We start from the raw sequence: 6830 nt of genomic DNA, 5'->3' as shown, positions 1-6830 counted from the left end.
TGTTGGACTTTATCAAAGGCTTTTTCTACATTGATGGAGATGATCATGTGATTTTTGTCATTGGCTCTATTGACATGGTGTATTATCATTTCACTTCTACATCTTTCTTTTTTCTCCTCTAATAATTCACTTGACCCTCAATAATAGGGGCAGGATGTCCCTAATCTTAACCTGCAAACATATCTGGTTGCTCTTACCCCTGCTGATTGACGTCAAGAACACATTTATTAGTGGGTGTGGTGGTGCACACCTGTAATCCTAGCACTCGGGAGGCTGAGGCAGGAGGATTGTTGTTTGAGGCCAGCCTGGGCTACAAAGTGAGTTCAAGACCAGCCTGAACTACATAGTAAGACCCTGTCTTAAAAAAAGACAAAAAATAAAATAAAAAAAAATCATGTTTATTTTCCCAGAGATATTAGGCATCTTGACTCAGGAGCTACCAGGGAGTAATACCAGATGAGGATTTCAAGCCCTAAAGATTCCTCTCCATCTATGCCACAGTGACCTCCCCCAGCACAGACCTCAGCCTTCCTCCGCGTAAGCCTTCTGTTCCTTCCATGACCTCCTAAATGGAGGCCGAGTAGTGGATCATCTGAAGGCCTCCAAACCTGGTCAGAGTTGACCCAAGAGCCCCAGCTCCTGCCAGCCCATTGTCTGCCAGGTACAGTACATCCCCCTCCTGTCCCACACCCCACATGGGCCATTCCCCGGTTCTGGAGCATGGGCTTCCTACTGCCTCCTGTTCGCTGGTGCCGTTTCCTCACCTGGGAAAGTACCCATCCTTCTCACCCCAACCCTCCCTAAAGCAGATCATTCTTACAAGCATTTCTTCTGCAAAGCTAGAATGCCAGAATTACCGCTCCCATGGCATTTTGTGCTTTGCTCTGTGGGTCTCCCCAGGATCTGCTTCTTATCCATTTCATGCAGGTCTCCTCATTTACATCTTAAGCTGATTCCTTATTATCTCCAACACCCACCCACCTTCAGCCAAACACAGAGCCTGGGACCCAGCAGGTGCTGAGAAGTTGCTGAATTGAAATCTGAGACTTGAAACTCCTAATCTCATAGTCACATTGCCAATGAAGGGAGTTCATGGCTGGCCTCTCAGCTCTCAAAGCCGCTTTGCCAGCTGGGTGTGGTGGCGCAGGCCTGTAATCCCAGCACTCAGAAGGCTGAGGCAGGTGGATTGCTGTGAGTTCAAGGCCAGCCTGGACTACACAGTGAACCTGAGGCCTGGTTGAACTACATAACAAGACTGTGTATCAGAAAAAACAAAAAACAAAGCTGCTTGGCCCCTGCCTTAGTGCCACACAGCACTTCCAGAAGAGAGTTTCTCCAGCGTGGGCATTACTGTGCCTATCATGCTGCACTATACTTGCTCCTTTACCCGCCCGACCTGCTCCCAGCCGGGACCAGTCTGAGGACACCTTGAGGACAGAGCCTGTGAATGTAGTTGAAGGGAGGCACCTAGCAACAGTGAGGTTGCTGTGGAGAATCTTCAGCGTGCCGGGTGTGTCCTGAGTACTCTTTGTGTTCTAACGCACTTGAGTATTAACAAACCCAGGAGGGGGATGATATTAGCCCCACGTGACAGACAGGCAGCCTGAAACCAGAGAGGTTCTAAACTTACTGAGAGCTGCACAGCCAGGAAGTACAGGAAGGAGGATTTGAATCCAGCCCATGTGCCTCCAATGCCCAGTTTTCAGGTGCACAATACAAACTGCATCACTGAGTGAAGGGAATTGGGGCTGATGCCCAAGAAGCCCCCGGCCCACCTCGGGCTCCTGCACATTTCCTCCTAGGAGAGAGTCCCATACCAGCCGGCAGGAAGTTGCCCAAGAACAAACTCTGGGCTCCTGCTCATTTCCTCATAGGACAGAGTTCCGTGCCAGCCTGCAGGAAATTGCCCGAGAGAAAGGGCAAGGTCTGTCCTAATAAAGCATTCTTGGTGAATAGCCTTGTAATAAAGACTTGTTGTTCTCTGCTCTGAGGAGCTACCCTCTTTCCTGCCACCCCGTGGAGAGGTCCTGGGAATGGTTAGCTTGCTTTGGAAATGAATAATCTCTGGGCTGCTTTAGAAACAAAAGACCTTATAGGACCAGGCTGCTGCCCACACTCTCTGTCTTTGCGGGAAGGCACAAGAGATGGCTCCAAACCCTGAAATAGGCGCGTTTTCTTTGACCCAGGAAATCTGCTTGGACAAGCTTATCCTACAGACCTAGCCACACAATTCTTCCAAGATGTATATAGGAAGGAGAGCCTTGCAACACTGTTTATAACGATAATACTGCATGGTAGAACTCTTGCTTTAGCATGCACCAGGCTGTGGCTTCCATTCTCAGCACCAAACGACCAAAAATACATACATACATACATACATACATACATGGAAATTAATTCAATAGTTCACTGACATCCAAATAGAGGAAAAGTAGACAGCTATTGAAATGCTATTGGGAAACAAATAAATAAAATGCTATTGGGGGCTGGGGGAATAGCTGTATGGTAGAGACTTAGCATGCACATGGCCATGAGTTGCGTCCCCAACACCACCATTTTTAAAAAATATGCTCTCAGGGCTCTGTATTTGCTGATGTGGTAGGCTGACCAAGTAAACTGCTGTCAAGTTTACTTGGCCACTCTGTAGAAAGGTAGAGGAAAGTAATTCGTCTGAAGGATACACAGAAAGTGCCTGTAGGGAGGGGGAGTGTGGAGTGGGGGTTGAGAAAGGAAGATCTTTTAAATTTTGATTGCACTCCATGTGTTTGGAATTAGATTAATCATAATTCCTGAGTAGTGATGCATTTGTATCATTGGTCTGTGCATTCAGTTTTTAAATTTGATTCATATTCTCGTTCTCTTTCTATTTTTCAGTCTCTCTGTCTGTCTCTGTTTCTGTCTCTCTCTTTCAGTCTCTCTGTCTCTCTGCAGGACTGGGGGTTGAATGCAGGGCCTTTACTCTGAGCTACATATCTAGTCTTTTGCTTATTTATTTTTTAGACAGACTCTTGCTGAATTGCCCAGGCTGGGCTCAAACTTGCAACCCTTCTGCGTCGGCCTCCCAGGACTTGGGATTATAGTATGTGCCACCCTGCCTGGCTACTTAGTTTTAATTCCCCTCTCAATCCAAGTATAGAACATCATGATGACTTAGATCTACTCTATGGGTTCCTTCCTACCCCTTTTTCTTGTATACTCCTGCAGGTAACCAGTGATGCTTGTGTTTTGCCTTCCTTCGCTCATTGTGACCACTAATCATGATATGTCAACTTGAATGGATGAATAAATTCCTACAGCTTAGCAAAGTGCACTTCTGAGTGTGTCTGTGGGGTGTTTCTAGAGATGATTGGCAGGTACACCAGCAAACTGAGGGGAAAGATTCCCCAAATGTGGGTGGTATCATCCAATCAGCTTGTCGCTCAGGTGGAATAAAAGGGAAAGAAGGAAGAGGTTAAGCATGTTCTGAAGAATGGTTGAATTCTGTTTTGCTTGAATGGATGCATCTTTTACCACCATGAGCTGTGGACATCAAACTCCAGTGTCTTCAGCCTTTCAAGGAAGACTCAGAGAACTTCCAGGCTTTTAGTCTATTGTTGCATCCTTGATCCCTTTTGTTGTGAGTTTCCCAGCTTCTCAGACTGATCAGCCACTGGACCCTGCGGCTCTCCAGCATGCAGCCAGCCACTGGACCCTCCTGCCTCTGATCCCATAACCCTAACCTCACAAATGACTGTTTCCTCTAGAGAACTCTAACCCTTATATAAGTATTTGGGTACTGCGCGTGGGGTGGTCCTAGAACAATGGAATTGTAAGGATGAATTTCTCTATGGTTTAGTGGTTCCTAGAATTGGCTCTCTCCTTTGATGACAACTGAAGTTGCCATAGTCTCTCCTTCTTTTTTTTTTTTTTTTTTTTTTTTTGGTTTTTCTCCGGTACCGGGAACTGAACTCACGACCTTGCGCTTGCCAGGCAGGCGCTTTTGCCGCTGAGCTAAATCCCCAGCCCCTTAGTCTCTCCTTCTGATAATGTAGAGAGTACTGATGCTTTGGGGTGTGCACTGTTTAAAGTAATGTGTAACATAGATCCATTGGCTTATCCTAATGCACCACTTGTAAGATTCAAGGAATTGAGCGACTCCACACACAGTACTTTCAAACATTTTTGGAAGACTAAGCAATATGACCATGTTGGCTGGCTGCTCTTCACAGCTCCGGACAAAGAAATAGAGGGAAAAATGAGCTCAAAGATTCAATTTTCCAGCCCAGCACTCGGGAGGCTGGGGCAGGAGGATTGCTGTGAGTTCAAGGCCAGCCTGTACTACGTAGTGAGACCCTGCCTCAAAAAAATAAATAAATAAAATGAAATAAAAATTAAAAAATTATAAAAGATAAGTACATGTTCACAGCCAAGTTCGAAAATATTTTTTAAAAATTCAGCTTTCCAGCTGCAGATGCGCGTGAAAACACCCTCAAGGCTTCTCCGTGTGTCCTGAAGGAAAATCTGCCCTTCTATAGCCACAGGGCTGGAGTTGCCTCAAATAAAGCACAGCCCTGATCATGTGATTGGCCGAATCACAGTGCCAGGTTAACCCTCCATCCGAAAGGGTATCTGCAGTTAAAGTGAGGATGCCCATTAGAAAAGAACGGGATCCTGTAAACTGGAATGGAGATGTTTGGGAGGAACTTGACAGGGCGGGACATTTAACTCATACATTCTGATGAAATTATTTTGCGAGAAAACAATTTCCTGACCTCAAGTGGCAGAGGCATCCCCACCGCACCCCCTGTGGTGCTGGCCTTTCCACCTAAGCCTGAGGAAACAGTAATGACCTCCCACAGTGCTGCAGCGTCTCAGGACCCACCCTCACCCCCCACTTTTGCCTCTAGGCCTATACTATAATCAGGCTCACTTCTCAGAAGGCTCCTAAAGATGAAGTACACGGAGTGAGCCAGGAGGAGGCCCCTAAACTCCCAAAGAACTTCTGGAGTTTTCTAATTCACACAAGCAGGGGCCTGGGGAGCAAATGTGAGAATGGATTTTAAGGGGGTGGGATAACTGGGGAAGGGTTCAGCCTGGATCAGGCAGAATTTCTTGATATGGGCTCATTAAGCAGAGATTCTGGATTTAATGTCACAGTTTGTGGGGCTAAAAGGGGGTGCTAATGTATTTGAATTGGTTGCCGAAATATGGCTCAAAAGATGGCCTACTGTGAAGAGCTGGAGACGCCTGACACTCCTTGGTTGACTGCTGAGGAAGGCATTCAAAGACTCAGACAGATGGGGTTGCTGGAGTGGACTTGCCAGGTCACATCTGCTCTTCCACATGAGAGGGTCCGGAAAAAGTACCCCAGTCTTAGTTACTTTTTTTATCAATGAAACAAAGTATCTGACACCCAAAACTTAAAGGAGGAAGTGATTAATTTGGCTCACAGCTCAGAAATTTTAGTCCAATTTGGGCTGGGGATATAGCTCAGTGGCATAAGCGCCTGCCTGGCAAGCGCGAGGTCATGAGTTCAATCCCCGGTACTGCAAAAAAAAAAAAAAAAAAAGAAAGAAAGAAAGAAAGAAATTTTAGTCCACGTTCAGCAGGCTCCAGGGCAGGAAGACATGGAGGAAGGGACTGACAGAGGAAGGTTGCTCACATCATGGCGACCAGGAAGCAGAGAGCGAAGGGAGGAACCAGGAAGGGAGATACGCTCTTCTAGGTCACGCCTCCAGTGACCTGCCTCCTCCAACAACCCCACCTCCTCACAGCAAGTCAGCCATAGCACCTACATGGTTCAGTTCTCTTCTGAAAGCCCCACTATCAGGGTCTCAGCCTAGCCCAAATCTAGAATGAGTGGGTGGTGGACAGCTTAAATAAAAGAGACCAGTAGTATGATTTTGGGAGATCCAAGAGGGTCAAAACTCTTGCTTGTGACCTTGGGGAAGTGTTTTTCTCTCCCAGGAACTCAGTTTCTTACCCCAAAAGGGAGGAGAAAGCTCTGCTGATCTCCAACAACACAACACACAAGCATCTACTCAGCTCTGACACTCGCTTGGCTCAGCTCCCCACCTGGGGCGATAGGTGTCTTTCACTTGGAGGTACAGGCGGGTAGGAAGGATGATGATAGCTGAGGAGAAGGAGAAGGAGGAAAAGAGGGACAGAGAGGAAGCTTTTTAAAACATTCTTTGTATAGACATGAGGATCAGTAGAACAGAAGAGAAGATGTGGACTAACTCCAAGCACATGCAGCTACCTGATCTTTGACAAAGGGGCCAAAAAACGTATGCTGGAAGATAGGCAGCCTCTTTAACAAATCATGCTGGGAAAGGTGGCTTTCCACATGGAGGAGATTATATTTAGACCCGTATCTTTCACCATGTACTGAACTAAAATCAAAATGGATCAAACATGTAAATATTAAAACAGAAACATTTAAACTACTGGAAGAGCCAAGCGTGGTGGCACATCCCTATAATCCCAGCACTTGGAGGCTGAGGCAGGAGGATCCTTGCAAGTTCGAGACCAGCCTGGGCTATACAGTGAGCTCAAGGCCAGCCTGAACTGCATAGCGAGACCCTGTCTCAAAAAAAAGCAAAGATATGAACAGGCCAAGAATGGTACTCAGGGCCAGGGATGTAGCTCAGCGGCATAAGCGCTTGCCTGGCAAGCCTGAGGTCATGAGTTTGATTCCTGGTACCAAAAAGACCCACCCCCTCAAAAACAGGTAAAACTCCTGAAAACATAGGTGTAGGCAAGGACTTTCTTTTCCTTTTTTACTTTTCCCTTCTTTCCTATCACCTTCACCCTTCTCTTGTTCCTTCCCCATTGGAACATTTTCTTCCTAT

Source organism: Chinchilla lanigera, unplaced genomic scaffold (genome assembly GCF_000276665.1).
Source record: "Chinchilla lanigera isolate Chin_1 unplaced genomic scaffold, ChiLan1.0 scaffold00083, whole genome shotgun sequence".
NCBI classification, from domain to species: Eukaryota; Metazoa; Chordata; class Mammalia; order Rodentia; family Chinchillidae; genus Chinchilla; species Chinchilla lanigera.
This window is presented reverse-complemented; position numbering follows the sequence as displayed.